This window comes from Ptychodera flava, unplaced genomic scaffold (assembly GCF_041260155.1).
Source record: "Ptychodera flava strain L36383 unplaced genomic scaffold, AS_Pfla_20210202 Scaffold_31__1_contigs__length_3010019_pilon, whole genome shotgun sequence".
In the NCBI taxonomy this organism is placed as follows: Eukaryota; Metazoa; Hemichordata; class Enteropneusta; family Ptychoderidae; genus Ptychodera; species Ptychodera flava.
This window is the reverse complement of record NW_027248353.1, coordinates 516326-537315: the sequence shown is the minus strand read 5'-3', so window position 1 is coordinate 537315 and position 20990 is coordinate 516326. Positions and strand designations below refer to the sequence as shown.

Sequence of the window (20990 nt, the reverse complement as noted above, 5' to 3'; positions counted from 1 at the left end):
ATGATCAAATCATGTTTAACATGGGAAATCCAGTTTTTCGAAAATTATGCACGAAAATCGATCAACTATATAACAGTATGTAATTATGTCAATGCGCCATTTGATGATGAAAATCATTCAGTTGTTTTTAAATGATTTTTAATCTAACATATAGATAAATTGTATGATGTCATTTGCAAATAAACTCCTAATTTGGAGCAAAATCTTTGTGAGACACTTTTTAAATAAAAACGTTTTTTGTCCAAACATGGGACTAAATACCCTTGAGGCAAGACACCATTTGCCTGATGTCAGAAGCTTAAACAGTCAACTGCCCTTGGTTAGTAGTCCCTTGTTGGGCAAAATATGTGTTATACAAACTATAGAGACCAACAACTCGCTTAGATTATACATACAGAAAGAGGAGTCTAATGAAAAACTGAAGCTGTAATGTTGAAGTTTAGGCTTTATTCACAATTTTGTGTAGAAACTGATACACTTATGGCGAAACTGGATGTCAAACCCAGGTATGAAAACATGTGTCCATTTATGACATTAATGTGTAAGGTATTTCTGTCTCAAAAAACACACAATTAAATTTGCATTTGATTATATACTGCTCTTGAAAATTGGACTGCAAACAATTGTTGTACTAAATTTTCTGTGTAATGCAGAACAAAAGACCCACAGTTCTACACTGAAACCCCGCCATCAAGGTAGTATGCAAGGAATTTCCTGAACACTTCAGGTCTCACTCCAGCGATTCTCTTGTCTTTCCTTGTAATTGTCCAATAAAGCAATTTATTACTCTCCAACCACACCATGTTTTTGATTCCATCATCTTCTCTAAGTTCAGAGTGTTTAGCTGGAAGCTGGCAAATGACCACCGCCTTCCATTAGTACCAACAGCATGTGTGACAATGGGAGTTTCCAAATCAGCGTCTTCGTTCTGCAGGACAGTAAATGAAACGGTAAAATGATTATTTTTTTCAAAATCTGACATGCTTTACCTCGTATTGTACCTCCAAATGTAAGTTTGAGTCTTTGGTGTCCAGAAAATACTCTCTTGTCTTTTCAACTCAATTTTACTAAATGTGTACTGCATCTATCAGCGCCACTGAAGGTAAACAATATGATCAAAGGCCAGTAAAGAAATGGAAAGAAATGAACTGACCACTTGTACACAACTCTTTAAGTGTAGACAACGGTGATCTGGCCGAGCATAGTGGTGGCCATCAGAGCAAGAGAGACAGCACATCGAAGCAAATTGGTGACAACGCCACTCTGATTGTATTCTAAGAAGAACATTGCACATAAATACACTATATCACGAAAGTTCTCTGTTGTGTCATAATGGAAGTTTTTTCATGTTTCATCCAATCCCAGCCATTTAATTCTTACCTGGACACCGTATTGTAGCTTAGCTCTTGCTAAACAGTTGCCAAAGGCAAAGAGAATTAATTTGGCATCGAGATGCTCAGGTAGCCAGCCCTCAGTGTTCAGTACCAGTAGTAGATGTGCATGTGGGATAAGGGTATCCTTCTGCTAAACCTGAAAACATGTTAAACTAGTCATTGTGAATGCCACCGCCCCAACCTATAATTTAACTGATTTAGGTGATTCAAGTATGTGCAGATTTTGCCAACAAAGATTTGTATGCTCTCCAGTAATTCTGCTGCTGTGTGTGACACTGCACTGTAGCAGTGCTTCAGACACATGATAAAAATACCGTCAAGGACATGTGCTCACATTCAATTTGAATTGGTAAATTCAAGAAATATTCAAACCAGAAAAACAATAATGACAAAAGCAAATAAGGTCTGCAACTTAGGTACTGGAGGTCATCTTTAGGAACATGCATATCAACTTCTATAGCAATGGGACAAGCAGATCCTAAATACATAACAAATGTCAACAAAAATATTAGCCCAGAGAAGCGTGACAAAAAAGTGGGAGAGTGGCGAAAAAATATACAAGGGATCTGGTAAAAAGTATATGCTACCTCATCAATCTTCTAGACCCTACCCCCTCCTGAATATCAAATGTTCCATTCCTTTGTTGATCATGTTTACATGAGACCAGCTGAGAGGAAATGTATTTACAACCTTGGGGATGTTTTAATTAATGCTATGAGTGTTATCATTCTAATGTAAACAGCACTTAAATCAGTTACAGATAGTGAAATGCCTTCCACAGTGGGCGGGGATTACAACATCTGGAATTATCCTGGATCCAAATTTCTCATCAGTTCTTGTGTGTCTTACATGCAAAAGTTGCAAAAATTGGTTCACAATGAAAAAAATTACCCCAGCTTTGTTTTCTGGATCAAATTTTATGACAAATTGATATCAAATATGACAAATTATGTTCACAGCCTTCGAAACTCTCTCACAACATATCCTGGGTTGTTGAAGGTCATTTAAGGTCACAAACTGAGAAAATTACCTAAAATATAAAAATTTGGGGTTTTCCCAACTCTCTGAGCAGAAAATCTATCTAATAACATCCCTCTGAACTTTTGTAGCAAATTACAAAACTACCAGACAAGTAATTTTGAGAACAAGTTTTCTTGACAAAAAATGACAAAATTGTCTTAAAAATACAAATTTGTATATTTCAGGACAATTTCCACATATGGACCTGTATACTATATATCAAAGCTATCAGATGAGTAATTTTTAGATAACAAATTTTTGACCAAAAATTCGGAAAATTGCCCAAAATTACAAATATGAAAATTTAAATTCAATTTGTATGAACTTGACTGAAGTCATCCTGAGGAACATGTATACCAAATATCAAAGCAATCAGATGAGTGGTTTCAGAGAAAAACATTTTTTGACTAAAAACTGAAAAAATTACCCCAAAAATAGAAACATGCAAATTTCATCCAAAATTTTAAGCACCTTATTTTGAATACCTAAAGGAACCTGCTCACCAAGTTTCAACCCTATCTGACCAACGGTTACAGAGTTTTAGCAATTTGCAGGGGTTTTCCTTTTTTCCCCTCATTTGCATATTTTTGACACTGACAAGTTCATTTGAACAAATTCACATCTCCACCCCTAGGTGCACCTATACACCAAATACTAAGACAGTAGGTGCTGCAGTTTAGGTGTTTTTGATTTGGACGGACATACATACATACATACATACATACATACATACATACATACATACATACATACATACATACATACCGTACATACATACATACATACATACATACATACATACATACATACATACATGCAAATCGGATGCAAATGAACTGATTCAGCTTATACGATAACCTCACATTGGTATACCAAATGTGAGCTAAAAATGATCTGTATACCAGTAGTGGAACAGTACAATTTAATAGCGTGGCTACATTTCCTGTGTCCGAAAAATATGTGCATGGCCACTGTATACGGTAGCCTTGTATACATACACGTATGAATCTTCCTATAGCAGGATTGTCAATGGAAAAACGGATCACGAATAGTAGCTGAGAAAAGTATTTCATTTCATTTCATTTTAGTATTTGAACATTGCAAAACATGTCATGCAATTTTTGCTGACAACTTGATGAAAATACTGGAACATTAACATTTACAATCTACTAGTATTATGGACAGTTTGCAGGGAAAAAATAGAATTCAACTTTTATTTTCTTTAATTTGCGATGTATAAATATTATGGTGCACAATGTGATTGTAAAAGTTGTCACATTGCCATATGCTGTGCCAATAAAAAGAAACATACTGGTACTGTGAAAACTTGTGCTCCAACCATAAATAAATTATTATAAACCGATCTCTAGTGATCCAAATGTATTGTAATCCCCGACTTTTTCTGGATGTAAGATAATACTATAGAATTTACCTGTTGTCACATGATCATCTCTGTAGTGATGGAGTGGTGCCAAGTCAATGGTGTGCGCGATGGGGTACAACGACTCCAACTGATGTGATGCCGTCTCCTGGACTTCTTCGTCTGTTGCCAGTGGCAACAGAGGTAGCTTTGAGGTGATGAGAGAGCCTACCCTTCCACCAATCTGTATGCGATCTTTGCCTGTTTGATACACATGAAAGACCAGGGAATATGAAGTTTGATTTTATGAAAGATCTGTTATCTTGAACTTTCTATGCATTTCTAACGTTTCGGTTCATTTTTTTCTCCAAGAGAGAGTCGACTAAGAAAGTATAAATTGTCCATACAGATTGAAAGTCTTGAAAACATGCTAAATGTCACTTATTGCATGTTTACCATATTTGAGATGAAAGGTTCCACGAAATTTCTCCAAGAGTCTTACCTCTGCGATATGGTGCTGCTAGTGTGTAGTCATTGATGATGGCTCTCTGGAGAAGGTTGGGATACTGTGGTGTGAGTCGACCACATAGATTCAGAAAACACATTAGCTGAGTATAGCTGTAATGTGAATATAAATACAACTTAAAAAGAGACAGTTTCTTCCTACAGAGGAAGCAATGTAAAGTATAGAATAGTTCAGTACAACATTGGAAAATATTTTCTCAATTCAGAAAGTCTACATAGTTACTCTTCGGCAGGAAGTGGACGGAACAGATTGAAAAGCACAAGCTTGGGCACAAAAGATCTTTACCGAAACAGTCCAAAATTATAGCTACACTGTGGCTTCATAATTAAACACTGGAAACTCTTACCTAAATCTCTCTGGTGGAGCCCACCTCTTTCTCCGTCTCCATGGTTTTCTGAGAACAGTTTCATCAAAGAGTCGTGATTTCTCTATTGACCTGAACACTTCATCTCCTGGTTTGGTATCTCCACTGTGTCTGCAAAATGTTGTAACCTTGATGGCATCTGAAAAAATGATAAAGAATATACATTTACAGCTGGGTTCAAGATTGACAGATAATGGACATATCGTCAAGACAGGGTGATTGTTGAGTTTCCCGATATTCTTTCATCATTGAAGACTGCAACAGCAGTGTTGTCAATGAGGGACGCATTCAAAAAACAGATCACTAGCATACACCTGTACAGCAAGTTTTTTGACAAGGCAATTTAGAACTTTTCATTTTTAACAGTATACTCAATAGCTCTTTCCAAAAGACAGATATCAGGTCTCTCTACATGGCATAAAGTGTATGAATCATTGACGACTTCACAGCCTACACTTCGTTGAAGAGATTTTAGAAGTGATTCATTCTGGATGTTCTAAAGAAATGGTCTGAAGGGCAAATCCATGAGATTTTGAAACCTAGAATCTTACAGCTTTAAGGTTAGGAAAATCTGATGATTGTAACTTACCAGCCTGCTTCCAAAAGCGGGAGGGCCATTGGTTTTAAGGACAAATAATCCTCTGGGATATTTTATGGACAATTATAAATTAGCAGTATTTTTCTTAACTCATATTAATGTTTTTAGAATCATATGTGAAGTAAATTAAGTTTGTCTTGTGACATTAATAGTACAATTTTCCTCACAGAGTCAATGCAGTGTGCACCTGCCATTTTCAAGATCAACATAGTTTTTTAATCATAAACATTGCACAGTGACCCCTAGTTTCCATTCTTGATTATGAAAGGGGAGTAGGGTTTCTGTCAGAAAAGCAATTGTTTAAGGCAATTGTTTAAAGGGCAGTGGTCGTCACACTGCGCGTGCGCAAATTTTTTGTTGATAAACATAAATTCTTGTAAACATAAGCCTTCTCAACTTCAATAGGAGTGAGATGGAAGCTGCCCCTCAATTTTTAAATGCCTCTCTAAGACTCAAGATGATGCGACAGTAAAATATTAAGATCGGAAACGAACTTCAGTGGCATAATTCTATTTATAAACTCGTGTAAGGCTACGAACATTGAGACAATACACTATCAATACACTATTATATCGCTGAGTATATATTACTGCAATAAGTTACGGTGAACAAATGGGGTTTGATCACGAGTGGTCACGTTGGTTGTACACAATGCTATGTAGAGTACAGCAATAAACATCGGTAAAATGATCAACATTGTATATATATTTAGGCCAGCAACAAGCAGAATGCCTCACACAAAAATTACACACAATGATCGGTAAGCAAGAGCAGGCGACTGGAGACGCTGTTGCATCGATAAGGGAGAACGGTCACCACATTGACGTACACGGATACAAGAGAATCCAGTCCAACAATGTACCGGCCCCGCGACAGACTTGACTCATGACCCACTGTTGATCACAGTTGCTAACTTCTTCTACTAGCAATGCGTGGCAAGAAATAGTCAAATAACAGGAAAAAATAGATAAAACCAGCGGGTTTTGACGGCAATTGGCACGAAAATTGCAAGGCTACGCATAGGGACGTGTTGAGAGATCCTGTGAGTACAATGGTCATGACAGTGATCGAAGGGACCAGTGTAGGCCTACCGCTGCTATGCAAACTTTACCTCCTGAGTGTTGGGCGGGTCTGTATCCTCATTCAAATGAGATAACACCACAAAAAGACCAATCACAGGTCCTTCGCTTGACTTGATAACTGTATTCGGAATTATAGGTTGCACCACACCATGGAGGCAAACTTTGTGGTGGAGTCGTATTCTCCACAGCTGAACGGGAGCACCATATACACGATCTCTTGACACCGACGTTCACACAGACCACGGAACACATTCTCCTTGCAGCTGCCGCAGGGGCATTGCTCTGCGATTGAGCTACGTAGATTTCTGTCACTTGCTTAATTGTTGACTGGACTCCTGTTGGGCCTTTGGAAATAAAGCTAGATCGTCTTTGCCAGTGATGTCGTGGACTAGAGCCCGGTCATTTGATAGTGTGTTGGCGTTTAACTGTAAAACGTGCACGGGTGAATGTTCTCAAGTACACTCGAGCGATAACAGTAGCCGATCCCAATTCAAGAAAATCATGATCAAATGTGATCTAAATACAGCGTGTATTCAGCAGATATTTAACTCAGATTACTTGACCTGTTATTGTGTGTTAGCTTTGGTAAGTGAGAATACTTGGGACACACCGGCCGCCAATTTAACAAGTGGTAATATTGCAACCATTGTAGTCAAACCGTGACTTAGTGTGGCAGCCTTGGATATGTTTGGGGGGGGGGACCACATGAGCATACGCAGCGCGACGACCACTGCTCTTTAATCAGAATCTGGTTCTCAGGACCACAACAAACAAGTCATTACAGATGATACAGTCCCTGCTTGATTTTGGAGGTTGAATTACGGTGATTGAACTACATGCTTCGTAGCTTCAGTACAGGAAGAGGAGTGAATTTGTTAAATGTTGGGAAATCACATGATAGTTGTCTGTTGTGGGGGGGGCATGTTTGTGTACTTGGGAGAGTAAAGTTATGGCTGTTGGTGTTTTCCATGGCAAGATCAATAGTTGCATTTACAAACTGGATCGCATCGCACCATTAATTGACATGCACATGCACACTACAATACAATGTCTGTGTGCCAAGTTTGAAAAAAATCTGTTCAGGGATAGTTGAGTTATGGTTCAAAAACATGAAAAATCAGAACAAAATGGCTGCCTGGCAGCCATTTTGGATCGTACCGCAAAATAAATTGACATGCATATATATGCCATAGTACATTACTTAATCTGTGTACCAACACTCAGTGAAATCAGTTTAGGGATAGTTGAGTTATGATTCAAAACCATATAAAATCGCAACAAAATGGCCGCCCAGGGGGCCATATTGGATCGTATCAGAAGATAAATTGACGTGCATACACATGCCATGATTGTACTTTACCTGTGTACTAACATTGAATGAAACTGGTTTGCAAGATAGTCGAGTTATGGTTCAAATGCATGAAAAATTTGCAACAAAATGGCCGTCTGGCATACCCTACATTTGTATGCCACAGTACTTTATCCTTGCACACATTTTGAAAAAATAGGCACAGGGGTGACAGAGAAACCGCTGCTGACAGATGGACGGACGGACAGATGGACGGGACCCAATCTATAAGTCCCCGCCAGACTGCGTCCGCGGGGACTAATAAAGGACTTTGTAAAGTCTGTAATGTTCATTTTTTATGACAATCTCCAACCCACCAATGTCTGATGTTATTCCTACCTCTTCTGCCATCATTTTAGACTTGGATAGATACAATGCTTGCTTGACACCCTCCAGTAGTCTGGTTCTCTGCTGGAAGAAGTAACATGCCTCTTCTTTGTACAAGACATGCTCCTCTATCGGCTTTTTCACCTTCTTCCTAAAATCATGGACCTCCACTGGCTCATGTTTTTGCTCAACTCCTATAATCCTGAAGGGAAAATTCATAATCAGGTGTGACAGTTTGAATGATATCGGGACCTACATTTGGAAACTGGCAGCTCTGTTGTAGGATACGTTCACAATCTGTCAATAAATTTATTATGAAGCTTGCCTTCTGCACTTTCCATCAATGTTAGTGTGCTTCTATGAACGCATACATTGGTGCATGTACCGGTACATGCCGCGGTCATGATATAATTATGTTTGTACACAACAAAAGAAATGGCAGTATGACCACTGATGGCACTGTTTTCATGGCCATTGAGCTTCATAGAGCCAGTACCCCCTTCACAGCACAGCTGTTTCAGTTGAGGTCTCTAAAATTTGATCAGAGAATTTTTTCAAGAGAATACATATTTACTACATGAAATTCACTTCACAATGTTGCATACTTACCTTGCATTGAGAACTGAAACACTTGGATTGCGTTTCCTCCGTGTTTTAATTTCTTCTAGTTTTGCAGGTTTATAGTGACGTAGCTGTATCCTGCGGATTTCTGGTATCCTCAACAGCATCCCAAGTCTGTGACAGTTTTCCATTTTTTTCCTTTCCTTCGTAAAGCTTTGGTCCTGCAACAATGATAAACACTACCATATTTCTAGAGGGTATCTCAGTGTTCGAAATAATCGGTGGCAATGGTGGCATTTGCCACCAAAAACTATCAATCTGCCACCAAAATTTTTTTCTGGTGGTATTTTTCTGCCACTAAATTTGGGTCATCATATCATTGATCCTACGGCTTGAACGAAGGAACACTTAAGGAACACGCGTTGTCTGACAGCGGAAAAAACTCATTAGCAAAAAAAAACGAACTAATTGCGACATTTTGGCATGAATGAAAACATAGTGTGAATCCAAACTTGTGATTGGCTAATCTCCATATCGATGACAGCAGCTTTGTTACACTTGACATGTTGTTGCCCTCTGTGATAGCCGCATATGCAGTCATAGGGCACAAGATAAAAGCATGTTGTGACATTTTGAAAACAAAGCCAAACTGCAGCCTGCATGAATACTTGCAATTCATTAGCCAGTTAACAGGCCTCGAAAATTCCTATCGCCCGACCCCGTGGCTAGTGAATTTTGCGTTCGGGCAAGTAAAAACAGTATGCTTCCCGTCCGATGGGCAAGTGCACCAGCGGTTGAATTAACTAAGCCCTGGACAATGCAAGCTTGAAAATGTATTTCATTATGTCTGTACACGCCTACAATCATTGTAAGTCCTTCAAACTCTCCAAAGTTTTTCTGAAAACCCTTGAAAATCCGCCTGACATCGCAAAATAATCGTTCTTGCTGTTGTAAAACACAAAAAGTCGTAAAAATAGAGTTTTGCGACATGTTCTCTCCGACGACACGGAGTGAATTTACTGTTTTGTATGTGTATGCCGTAAAGTGGTATGCTCTTGACAGTGGTTGCCATTCTCTTTGTGCAAGTGTTAGCTGTGATATCGCAGCGGCACAGTACAATAAATTACCCACAATTCTCTTTGATTTGTACACATGAAGGTTACTTTTCTAAAACTTTTACAGTTCTGCATGTAAGCACTAGTGTGCAGCATCAGAATAATTGATAAATAATATCTAGTAAAAGTACGTTTAGATATTTCAGTGAAAGTTTCAAACAAGTCATCGTTGATGACACAGTCCCCACTCGTTAATGGGTATTTTGATTACAGGTCCTCAGAGAGGATAGAGTGCTCTTCATTAGGTCTGTGATAAAAATACTTTTGAATGAATTTGCATGATACATGTCGGAGTTATGGTTCAGTACATGAAAAAATCGTAACAAATGGTCGCACAGTGGCCATATTGGATCGCATCACAAAACAAATTGATGTGCATAGCTATGACATTGGTCGATGTCCTTGTACCAACTTTGAATAAAATCGGTTGAAACATGCGGATATGCCTGAGAAATGGCTCTGTACATGAAAAAATCATAATAAAATGGCCACCTGGCGGCCATATTGGATCGTATCACAAAACAGATTGACGTGCATATGTATGACATAGGTCAATGTCCTTGTACCAACTTTGAATAAAATCGGTTGAGATATGCCTGAGTTATGGCTCTGTACATGAAAAAATCGTAATAAAATGGGCGCAGAGCGGCCATTTTGGATCGTATCACAAAACAAATTGACATGCACAGGTATGACATTTGTCAATAACCTTGTACCAACTTTGAATAAAATCGGTTGAAACGTGCCTGAGTAATGGCTCTGTACATGAAAAAATCGTAATAAAATGGCCGCCTGGCGGCCATATTGGATCGTATCACAAAACAAATTGACGTGCATCTGTATGACATAGGTCAATGTCCTTGTACCAACTTTGAATAAAATCGGTTGAGATATGCCTGAGTTATGGCTCTGTACATGAAAAATTGTAATAAAATGGCCGCACAGCGACCATTTTGGATCGTATCTCAAAACAAATTGACGTGCATATCTATGACATTGGTCAATGTCCTTGTACCAACTTTGAATAAAATGGGTTGGAACATGCCTGAGTTATGGCTCTGTACATGAAAAAATCGTAATAAACTGGCCGCCTGGCGGCCATATTGGATCGTATCACAAAACGAAATGACGTGCATCTGTATGACATATGAAGTAATCCTTGTACCAAGTTTGAATGAAATCGCTCCAGGCATCTCAGAGATATCTGCGTGAACGGACGGACGGACGCACGCGACGCACGGACGGACGCACGCAGCACGGACATGACCAAACCTATAAGTCCCCCCGGACGGTGTCCGTGGGGACTAAATAGCCACTAAACAACCATAAAAGTCACATTCTGTAGGTACTACAAATGCCTTGCTTTTTGGGCAGCAAGTTATGACGAACTGAAGGGTCATTCTCTGAGAAAACTTAGCATGCAAATTTCTTTTGTCACTTCCATTGCAAAAAATCAATATCCTTTTGTTTCATAAAACAGGTGCAACTAGTCTCCCTACTTTCCATCACATTATTCTGTATGGCTGAGGACACAATCTCTGGCAAATTTCACAAAAATGCTATCTCCTCTCTCAATTATGCATAATTTTCCAAATTATTTAAAATGAGAATTGAGAAGAATGGTGTGCATAAAAGTACATTTTCAAAATTTTGATAAATAGTCTGTGAATTTGTCTACACATGGGAGACATGGTAGACTTCACTCAGGTATCTCCGAGGATACAAATCGCAATGAATTATGGGAAATCTACAGTACTGTGAGCGGTACTTGTGGCGTATATCGAACGCGCTCGGGTCATTGGGGTCATCGCCACAGTCCCGCTGCGAGCCAAACCATAGGCTTCGTTGGCAGTTTACGACGAGACCGACCGGTGTCGTAGATTTAGCTCGCAAAATAATGAACTACATTAGCCTTTGAATAAATAAACTTGTATCATCTTTATCATTGACTATCTGAGACTCATTCTGTACGCCTGCTAACTTCCTTGAAGATAAGAACACGTATTTTCGACCATTTTCCCGTGAGCCGTCGACGGTTTCTACGATGTTTGCTCGATCGCGCGTACAACACACTGAATACGTTGGAGGTCAAAAGTTCAAACTCAAGCAGGAACCATCGACGACTCATCGAAAAACGGTCGAAAATACATGTTGTCACAGTCGGGTTCGTTAGCAGGAGTAGAAGATGAGTCGTAGATAGTCAGTGATACAGTAGGTATAATTTTATTTATTGCAAGCTTTATCTATTTTATTATTTTGCGAGCTAAATCTACGACACCGGTCGGTCTCGTAGTAAACTGCCAACGAAGCCTATGGTTTGGCTCGCAGCGGGACTGTGGCGATGACCCCAATGACCCGAGCGCATTCGATATACGCCACAAGTACCGCACAGTACTGTAGATTTCCCATAATTCATTGCGATTTGTATCCTCGGAGATACCTGAGTGAAGTCTACTATGTCTCCCATGTGTAGACAAATTCATAGACTATTTATCAAAATTTTGAAAACGTACCTTTATGCACACCATTCTTCTCAATTCTCATTTTAAATAATTTGGAAAATTATGCATAAGTGAGAGAGGAGATAGTATTTTTGTGAAATTTGCCAAAGATTGTGTCCTCAGCCATACAGAATAATGTAATGGAAAGTAGGAGACTAGTTGCACCTGTTTTATGAAACAAAAGGATATTGATTTTTTGCAATGGAAGTGACAATCACTCCATCACCAAGAAATTTGCATGCTAAGTTTTCTCAGAGAATGACACCTTCAGTTCGTCATAACTTGCTGCCAAAAGCAAGGCATTTGTAGTACCTACAGAATGTGACTTTTATGGTTATTTAATGGTTGATTTTGAAATTTTCACTGAAATATCTAAACGTACTTTTACTAGATATTATTTATCAATTATTCTGATGCTGCACACTAGTGCTTACATGCAGAACTGTAAAAGTTTTTAGAAAAGTAACCTTCATGTGTACAAATCAAAGAGAATTGTGGGTAATTTATTGTACTGTGTACCGCTGCGATATCACAGCTATGCAAGTGTATGAGTCGTATGACAGTCGATCGGCTTCATGCAATAGTGTAATTGCACCATGTGCTTAGTAAATGGATGTAAACTTATTCGAAGCCATGGATCTCGGCAATGCTTACTGTTCAACGTAAATCAACAGCCAGTTGAAAAATTACAAGTTTACATCGTAGTCGAAACGGGCTCAGTTGACCAAGGAGGCCACACATTGCAGCTACGTAGTGCATGAGATGCACACAGTTTCAAATTACGTGACCTTGGTTGTTAGGGATCGGCTCTCACTTACAGAAAACAAATCTGCACTGAAGAGTAACGAAACGAAACTTGAATCTACTCTCTTGACGAATACGTTTATCAAATAAAACTTTGAAAGACTGCTGTGCTCAGTGAGCAAACATGTAAACAGGTAAAAGGGTTGCAGATGTACATGTGCGCATGCGTTGGCAGATAAACACCAGCAGAGCAGTTGTTTGTGATCTCAGCTTGATAATAAAGAGCAGCAGCCAGCCATGCACATTGTAAATCACACAATCTTATTACTCTTATGCAAAGATTTTAATTTGGATTAGGTTGTGGAAAAATTCCAAATTCAAAGATGTTTTCTAGATGGCCAAATCTACAGAAAAGACTAAAGTATTCTCACATTTCTTCTGTGACATTTCAGATTTGGTAATAGTCCTTCATTTTAACAAGATGTACATGTAGTTCATGTTTGAAAATGTTTTTTCCCTCTTTGAATTCACTTCATATAGCCAAACTCTTGCTCTCTGTTACAAATTACTGGTACAGTTATTAGAAATTTAGGGCAAGTAATTTTTCCTCTCGGCCAAGTAAAAATGAAATTCACGTGTCCCGCGGTTAGTAAGTTTGCAAACTTTTTTTTGAAGCCTGTAGTATGGGTTGACTTTTGTGACGTGTACTCACCATATTTTCAAGAATTAATAAATTAGAATGAGTATGTGGCAATAATGACAAAATGTTGTATTATATCGATCACATGATGTGTTAAACTGCCACCAGATTTTTCATAATTGCCACCTGATTTTATATCCGGTGGCAAACTTTTGCCACAAGAAATAAAAAAGTATTTCTATCCCTGTATCTATACACAGCGAATGTTAAATTGAACACACAGTACTCTCACATTATTCATGTAAAGTGTAAAACAGTAAATCACTTCTGTAGTGTAAATAGCATGCAATGGTAATAACGTTCACTATCCGTATGCTAAGAGAGTGCCATGCTTGTTAAATCCTCAAATAAACTGCATAAACATGTTCAATCCTGTAACAGACAGTGTGTTTCCCGTCAAAAATTTGTGTCACACGCCTGCGTCTGCCAACACAGCACAGGGCTGTTGAGGGCTGATACAGTACAGGTAAAATAAGTAACGGAAGACAGTGCTGCAAAGACATTACTGTGTATATTTTTGTACACACAGGCCTGTGACAAGGCTGGAATTTCACTCTTGTATCAGCACCTGTTTTACATGGCTTGATGCAGTTCAATGTACAATAAAATGTGCCACTTTACACCAGTGTATGATGTCTTCACACAGTTTCACAAACACCTACCTGCTGGCAAAAAGTTAAAACTTCAATTTCTAAAATTTCCACAATCTTTCAAAAATCCCAGACCCTCTTAAAGCATTATCCTTGAACTTTAGGGAAGATAAAGTTTTATCTATAGAGCTAAATGTTTACAGACTTCAACCAGGGTAACGGAGGTCGGAACCCGCATGGCTGTATAACTACATTTGGTGTGATTGAACCCCCAGTTTTGTATGAATATATAAAGACCATCATCCATGAATTAAAACTCAAGGTCTTCATGCAAGCTTAAACTTTATTCTGAAAAATTATGAAGATACTGGATAGCTTCTATATGTACACTATTTGTAGTTATATTTGGGGATTCTAAATGCTATAACTGCATTGACAAAATGGGCAGCTGAAATGCACTTTGCCTACCGGGGTATGTCTCATACAGTATTAAATGCTCACCTGAAGATGATTTTTGTGATGAGTAAATATAAACATACCATAAAGGATGTCATGGTAAGTAGAATCACAGTCACTCCACAAAAGTTGAACACACCCTGGCTTCTCTTCCCCTTCCCTGTGGGGTCCTACTAATTACTGCCTGTGACTGCCCGTAGAGAGGACTGCCCGAGGAGCAAGTAGGCCAAATTTTGCCCATTTTAATATTAGGCCAATAGGTTGAACTTATAATATGCCCAGCCAACCAACAAAAATATCATTGATTTGGTGTTTTCTGTAGCAGTTTTAGAACCCGAAAGACGCCAGGCTTTAAACGAGAAAGAAGTCCCCAACTTGATTGAGAGATCATACCATTCAGTGCAAGGGATGGTAGGCTGTCAGGCTGTATGCGCTCGGCGAGGTTATTGTGCCACCTCTCGAACTGAATGGTATGATCTCACTATCAAGCTGGCGACGTCCTACAAGACCGACGTCTTCCGTGTTCAAAAACTGCCGGAAAAAACATCAGGTTAACACCAAATCAATGATATTTTTGGTTGGCTGGGCATGATATAAACTGAACCTATTGGCCTAGTGTTAAAATGGGCGAAATTTGGTCCACCTTTTCCTCGGGCAGTGCTCCGGCAGCTACGGGCAGTCATGGGCAGTAAATTAGTAGGACCGCCCCTGTGGGATCGTACAGAGTTACCCGATGCAGTGAAATTGAGCGAAACCTGTTTCTACAAATGCAGAAGTGAAGAACTCTTGAATGTCTCTTTTTGCACACACAACCGCCAGGAAAAGCTGTGGGCTACGAAGCTAAAACAAGCAGGATAGCTGTGGTGTTTTCGGATGGGATATCTGCCTTTTAATGGCTGGTTTTGACTTGTACGTCTTTAACCCTTTTCCTGCCAGACAGTAATAACTGTATCCCTTCCCCATCAGCCAAGTCAGTAAAAAGCGGTATTGAGCCAGAACATGACGTATTTTCACCCACTTGGCTTGGTATGTTATAGCATCTTTTGTCCAAAAAAAATCAACTTTACAGTATTATGTTTTCAACAGCCTTCGAATGTACAGTATTATGTTAAAATACATCATATGGAATACGTTGTGTTTCATTAATTTTAACCATCTTGACCTGGTGGTGAAATATGGACTTGGCAGGAAAAGGGTTAACCCCGCCATTATAGCTGGTGGCAGGGTTAAAAAACATACGTCAAAAGCAGCCTGTAAAAGGCAGAAATCCCATCCCAAAACACCACAGATATGGACCCACTGGTGCTTTGGAGTGTACAGTTGGCTGGTTCTGCCTGGCAGGGCTGTGTTACCGGTTATATGCTGGAGGGTGAAGGCCTATAGCTCGTGACACACAGCCCTGCCATGCAGATTTACTAACAGCCATTCATCCGGTCCTACTAATTACTGCCTGTCACTGCCCGTCGACTACCCAATCACTGTAATCAGTCAATATATCAATACAAAAGACTTCTTATACTAATATAATAGAAAGCTAAAAAATATGAGTCTGTTTTACTCCCAATGCACAAATCCTGTCTCAAAACTACCGTCAATATTGGCTAAGTTCCTGAAAGGCAGTGTTTGGACATCAAATGCAAAAAGCATTGCCACTCGTTCGCAAATCAACGTTGTTGGGGTCTGGGACGACAATTTTGTTTGGTTCTATATCAAATAATGATTTTGATCACGGTCCGAGGGACCGTGTTTTGATATGAGATATCAACTGATTACAGTAATTGGAAAGTAAATTTCCTGACGGGCAGTGGTCTGACGTCGATGGGCAGTATGTACCGGTAAGTGGCCAGTGGTTATGCATGGGGTCCTACTAATTACTGCCCGTCACTGCCCGTCAGGAAATTAGCCTTCCAATTACTGTAATCAGTCGATATTTCAATACCAAGGACCACTACTCTTTGTAAAAACGAACAAAATAATATTCCAAGATCCGAAAAATGTTGATTTTCGAACGAGTAGCAACGCTAATCGTGTGATCGTACATGCATCACCATTGGCCGTACATACTGCCTGTCGACATCCGACCACTGCCCATCACTGCCGTCGGGAAATTTCTCATATCAAAAACATTACTTACTATACAACCAAACAAAATTGTCGTCCCAGACCCAAACAACGTTGATTTGCGAACGAGTGGCAACGCTGATCGTAATCGATGTCCGAACACTGCCTATCATCACTGCCCGTTGAGTAGAGAACTTAGCGCTCCAATATTCACGTTAGTTCTGAGACAGGACTCGGGCATTTGGAGTAAAACAGACTCTTATTTTGTAGCTTTCTATTATATGTGGTCTTTGGTATAGATATATCGACAGATTACAGTAATTGGAAGGTTAATTCCTGACGGGCAGTGACGGGCAGTAATTAGGAGGACAGGATGCATGTACGATCACACGATTACTCGTTCGAAAATCAACGTTTTTCGGATTTGGGAATATTATACTTCGTTTGTTTTTACAAAGACTAGTCGTTCTTGGTATTGAAGGATCGACTGATTTCATTAATTGGAAGGCTAATTTCCTGAGGGCAGTGACGCGCAGCTACGGGCAGTAATTAGGACTCCATTCGTCTACCTCTGCGTACGACGTAGCTGCAAAATTGTAGCTCTATGGTGAGGCGGTCGTGAGTTTTGGTTTTTGCGACATCGCTCACCAGTAGAGCTACAATGCCAAAGGCCCTGAAGCATACAAAATAAGCACGCTGCACATGGCACGGCATTTTGATGTAAAATCCCATACATTTACTGCATTTGGTCGTACTGATTTATCACTACTGAAGATTAAACACTATACTACACTAACCTTGTCGTGTATGGGGTTTGGTATTTGTTCAAATACGTCGATGGCGTTCCAAAATCATTTCTTGGAGCCGCCATTACCAACTTCCGGTAATGGCGGCTCCCAGAAACACGCTCAATGTTTAAGGAACGCGATCGACGTGTCTGTGCTAATACCAAACCCCATAAACGACAAGGTTGTTAGTGTAGTGTAGTGTTTAGTTTTCAGTAGTGATAAATCGGTACGACCAAGTGCAGTAAATATGTGGGATTTCACATGAAAATGCCGCGCCATATGTGGCGCGCTTATTTTGTATGCTACAGGGCCTTCGGCATTGTAGCTCTACTGGTGAGCGATGTCGCAAAAACCAAAACTCACCGACCACCTCACCGTAGAGCTACAATTTTGCAGCTACGTACGACGCTGTGTTCCCAGTAGCTGCAAAATTGTAGCGCTACGGTGAGGCGGTCGTTTTGGTTTTTGCGACTTCGCTCACCAGTAGCGCTACAAGGCCGATGGCCCTGGGAGTTATCATATAAGCGCGTCGTACTCGACCAGGCGTTTTGATGTGGAATGCAACATATTTACTGCATTTGGTCGTACCGATTTATCACTACTGAAGACTAAACAGTATACTGCACTAACTTTGTCATTTATGGGGTTTGGATTTTGTTCAAACACGACGATCGCGTTCTGAAAACATTGAGCGTGGGGCGTCGGTGTTTGTGGGAGCCGCCATTACCGGAAGTTGGTAATGACGGCTCCCAGAAATGTTTTCGGAACGCGATCGTCGTGTTTGAACAAATTCCAAACCCCATAAATGACAAAGTTAGTGCAGTATACTGTTTAGTCTTCAGTGGTGATAAATCGGTACGACCAAATGCAGTAAATATGTTGCATTCCACATCAAAACGCCTGGTCGAGTACGACGCGCTTATATGATACTCCCCAGGGCCATCGGCCTTGTAGCGCTACTGGTGAGCGAAGTCGCAAAAACCAAAAATCACCGACCGCCTCACCGTAGCGCTACAATTTTGCAGCTATGTTCCCAGGGCTGTACAACGGCCTCCCAGGCCGTACAACGTTCAACGTACGCAGGGCTACATTAGGTCTAGCTGCAGTGCTGTAGCTCGAGGTTTTGCCTGGATATTAATATTTGGGTCGGAAGGCCAGCTAGCAGTAACTCAGCTGCCAAGAAAAGCCAGGCGAATGGGGGCCAGTTAAGGTCTACTACCGTCTAGCTGTGGGTCCATGACAGGCTAAACTAGCCTGCGTCTTCACAACTATTCAAGGAGGGTTTAATTTTTTTACCAAAGGAAAATGAAGCCACGTTAGAAATTTAGTGAAAATATCTAAAGCCTGTGCACAGAATAGTCGATAATATGTTACGTTACCTCACGTGTTTGCAGGCACCGAACTCGCGACGAGTTGCTCACATGGGGGCAGACATTTTGAAAGAATGACCCCTGACCCAAGGCTTGACAGGAGATGGCGCCCTCATATGAAGCTCATAGTATACAAGGCTCCGCGGTAAGATTTCATATTCGATATTCCGAAACGAATCACATTCACAAAAGTGATTGATAAACAGAGGCAAAAATGACAAAAATCCAATAGCTTCAGCACCATTGAATATTATCTGTTAAAGCACAAAAAGGACTGCCGAACGGACTGTCAGCCTACCATTTCTGCTATCTGAATGACTGAGAATGAAGATGTGACTTCTCAGAAACCGTTCTTCATATGACCCGTCCAACAATTTTATTTTTAAACCTCTTTTTAATGAGTGGGCGTCTGGGAAAGGTTATTTTAGAATGGTCGATTATAATTTAATCCAACATAAACATCGAGTTGTGTGTTTAATCGATTCTGACGACGCACATCGCCACATCCGTCTGCATTTCCTTAAAAGTAAAGAATAAACAACAACAACAAAAACAACAAACAACAACGTTTGATTCCAACACGACTGACAAACATAGAAACGGCTAAGTTATTGAATGCATTAATCGACTTTGGGTAGGAAAGTAACGGCAGTAGCTGCAATACCGCGCTATTTCAACTAACATCTAACAGTAACATCGAAAATCTTACTCTCTTGATTTGTTTCTATATCTAATGTCATCAAAGAAATTGTTTACATACAGAAAGTCGTAGATGGGCAAATGAAATATGTATGTGCATAAATGTACCTTCATTATTTCATAAATTTCACATCAACAAAGTTATGCCGAGTCCCGGCAGGGAGTGGGGAAATGGGATATTCAGTGAGTTTATCACGTATCATTCTGTTCCTTCAAAGATGTAAATGTAATAGTGCTTATGTTATCAGGAACAAGGTGAACAAGTAATATCACTTTCTGAAATTTGATTGTGAAGATACATAGAAACAACAGTGTCGTCTCTGTTGATAGAAAACATTTGACACTGTGACCGCTACAAGACTATAAGAGAAAGTCGAGGTCAGAACCCTGCGTTGTATGTTCTAAAATTACATGTAATATATGAAATGGGATCAACCAAGAACGAGAGTGAATATTTATAGTAGTCAAAAATTACGTTATCATACTTGAAGCAAAAACTACTAAATCTCTTTTTTTTTCTTTTTTTTTTTTTTTTTTTTTTTATTTTCAAGCAATACTAAAACAATCTTTGCATAATTTACTTCGTCTGGCACAACTGTCAATATCCATTGTCATTTCAATACGGCGGCCCTGTAGGCCCACATAACCAAAGCTGAGTACAGTTCGTGAGTTAATTCTGTTCTGAGTAGCAATCCCAGCAATATGAGGCTCACTACTACAGGTGTGTATTGTCAACCCTAGAAAAATTACCCCTATTCGTATTCAGACGGTAGTAGCCTAGTCCCTCGACGAAGTATTTTGGTTTGAATTTCGGAGATTTTTGGCCTTTCTTTGCTCATGAAAATCTCCGCTGGCAAAAACACCTCGTCATTTTTTTCGTAGACTGCCCATGTCTAATGAATGAGTGGTCAAAATAATTCGCAGGACTGATTTTACTCTTTAAAAATGCGTTCCTTGCAACCTTTCAACTTTTGCCTCCTTCAAAAATCGACTAAGGGACTGGTCAGTTTCTTCGGCCTGGGGGGGGGGGGGCGGTGGATTATTTTTTGCCAACGTAAAAAGTGGTTGACCTCTATTCCACCTTTCGAAAACAGGGTGACAAAGGTAAAACAAAAGGTTTTAATATAAATTGAATAATTCAGTGTGCGTATACTAGTAATATATATATATATATATATATATATATATATATATATATATATAATATATATATATATAATTTTTGGGGTATAATTTAAACATTCAGTCATTCTGTGTTGTAACAAAATTGTTGTCATGTCAATTGTAAGATAGGAACTTAAAAGTGTCAATTCTAAAGTTTCTGAATATAGTGATTTGAATGAGCTGTGAATGTACTCCACTCTTTTATGCATAACCAGCAGATGT

General features: G+C 39.6%; 1 pseudogene; it reads right to left on the bottom strand.

The window, feature by feature from the left end:
- Nucleotides 1-425: 425 nt before the first annotated feature.
- On the bottom strand, nt 426-18991 carry LOC139127404 (large ribosomal subunit protein mL37-like; annotated as a pseudogene).
- Between the last annotated feature and the right edge of the window lie 1999 nt (nt 18992-20990).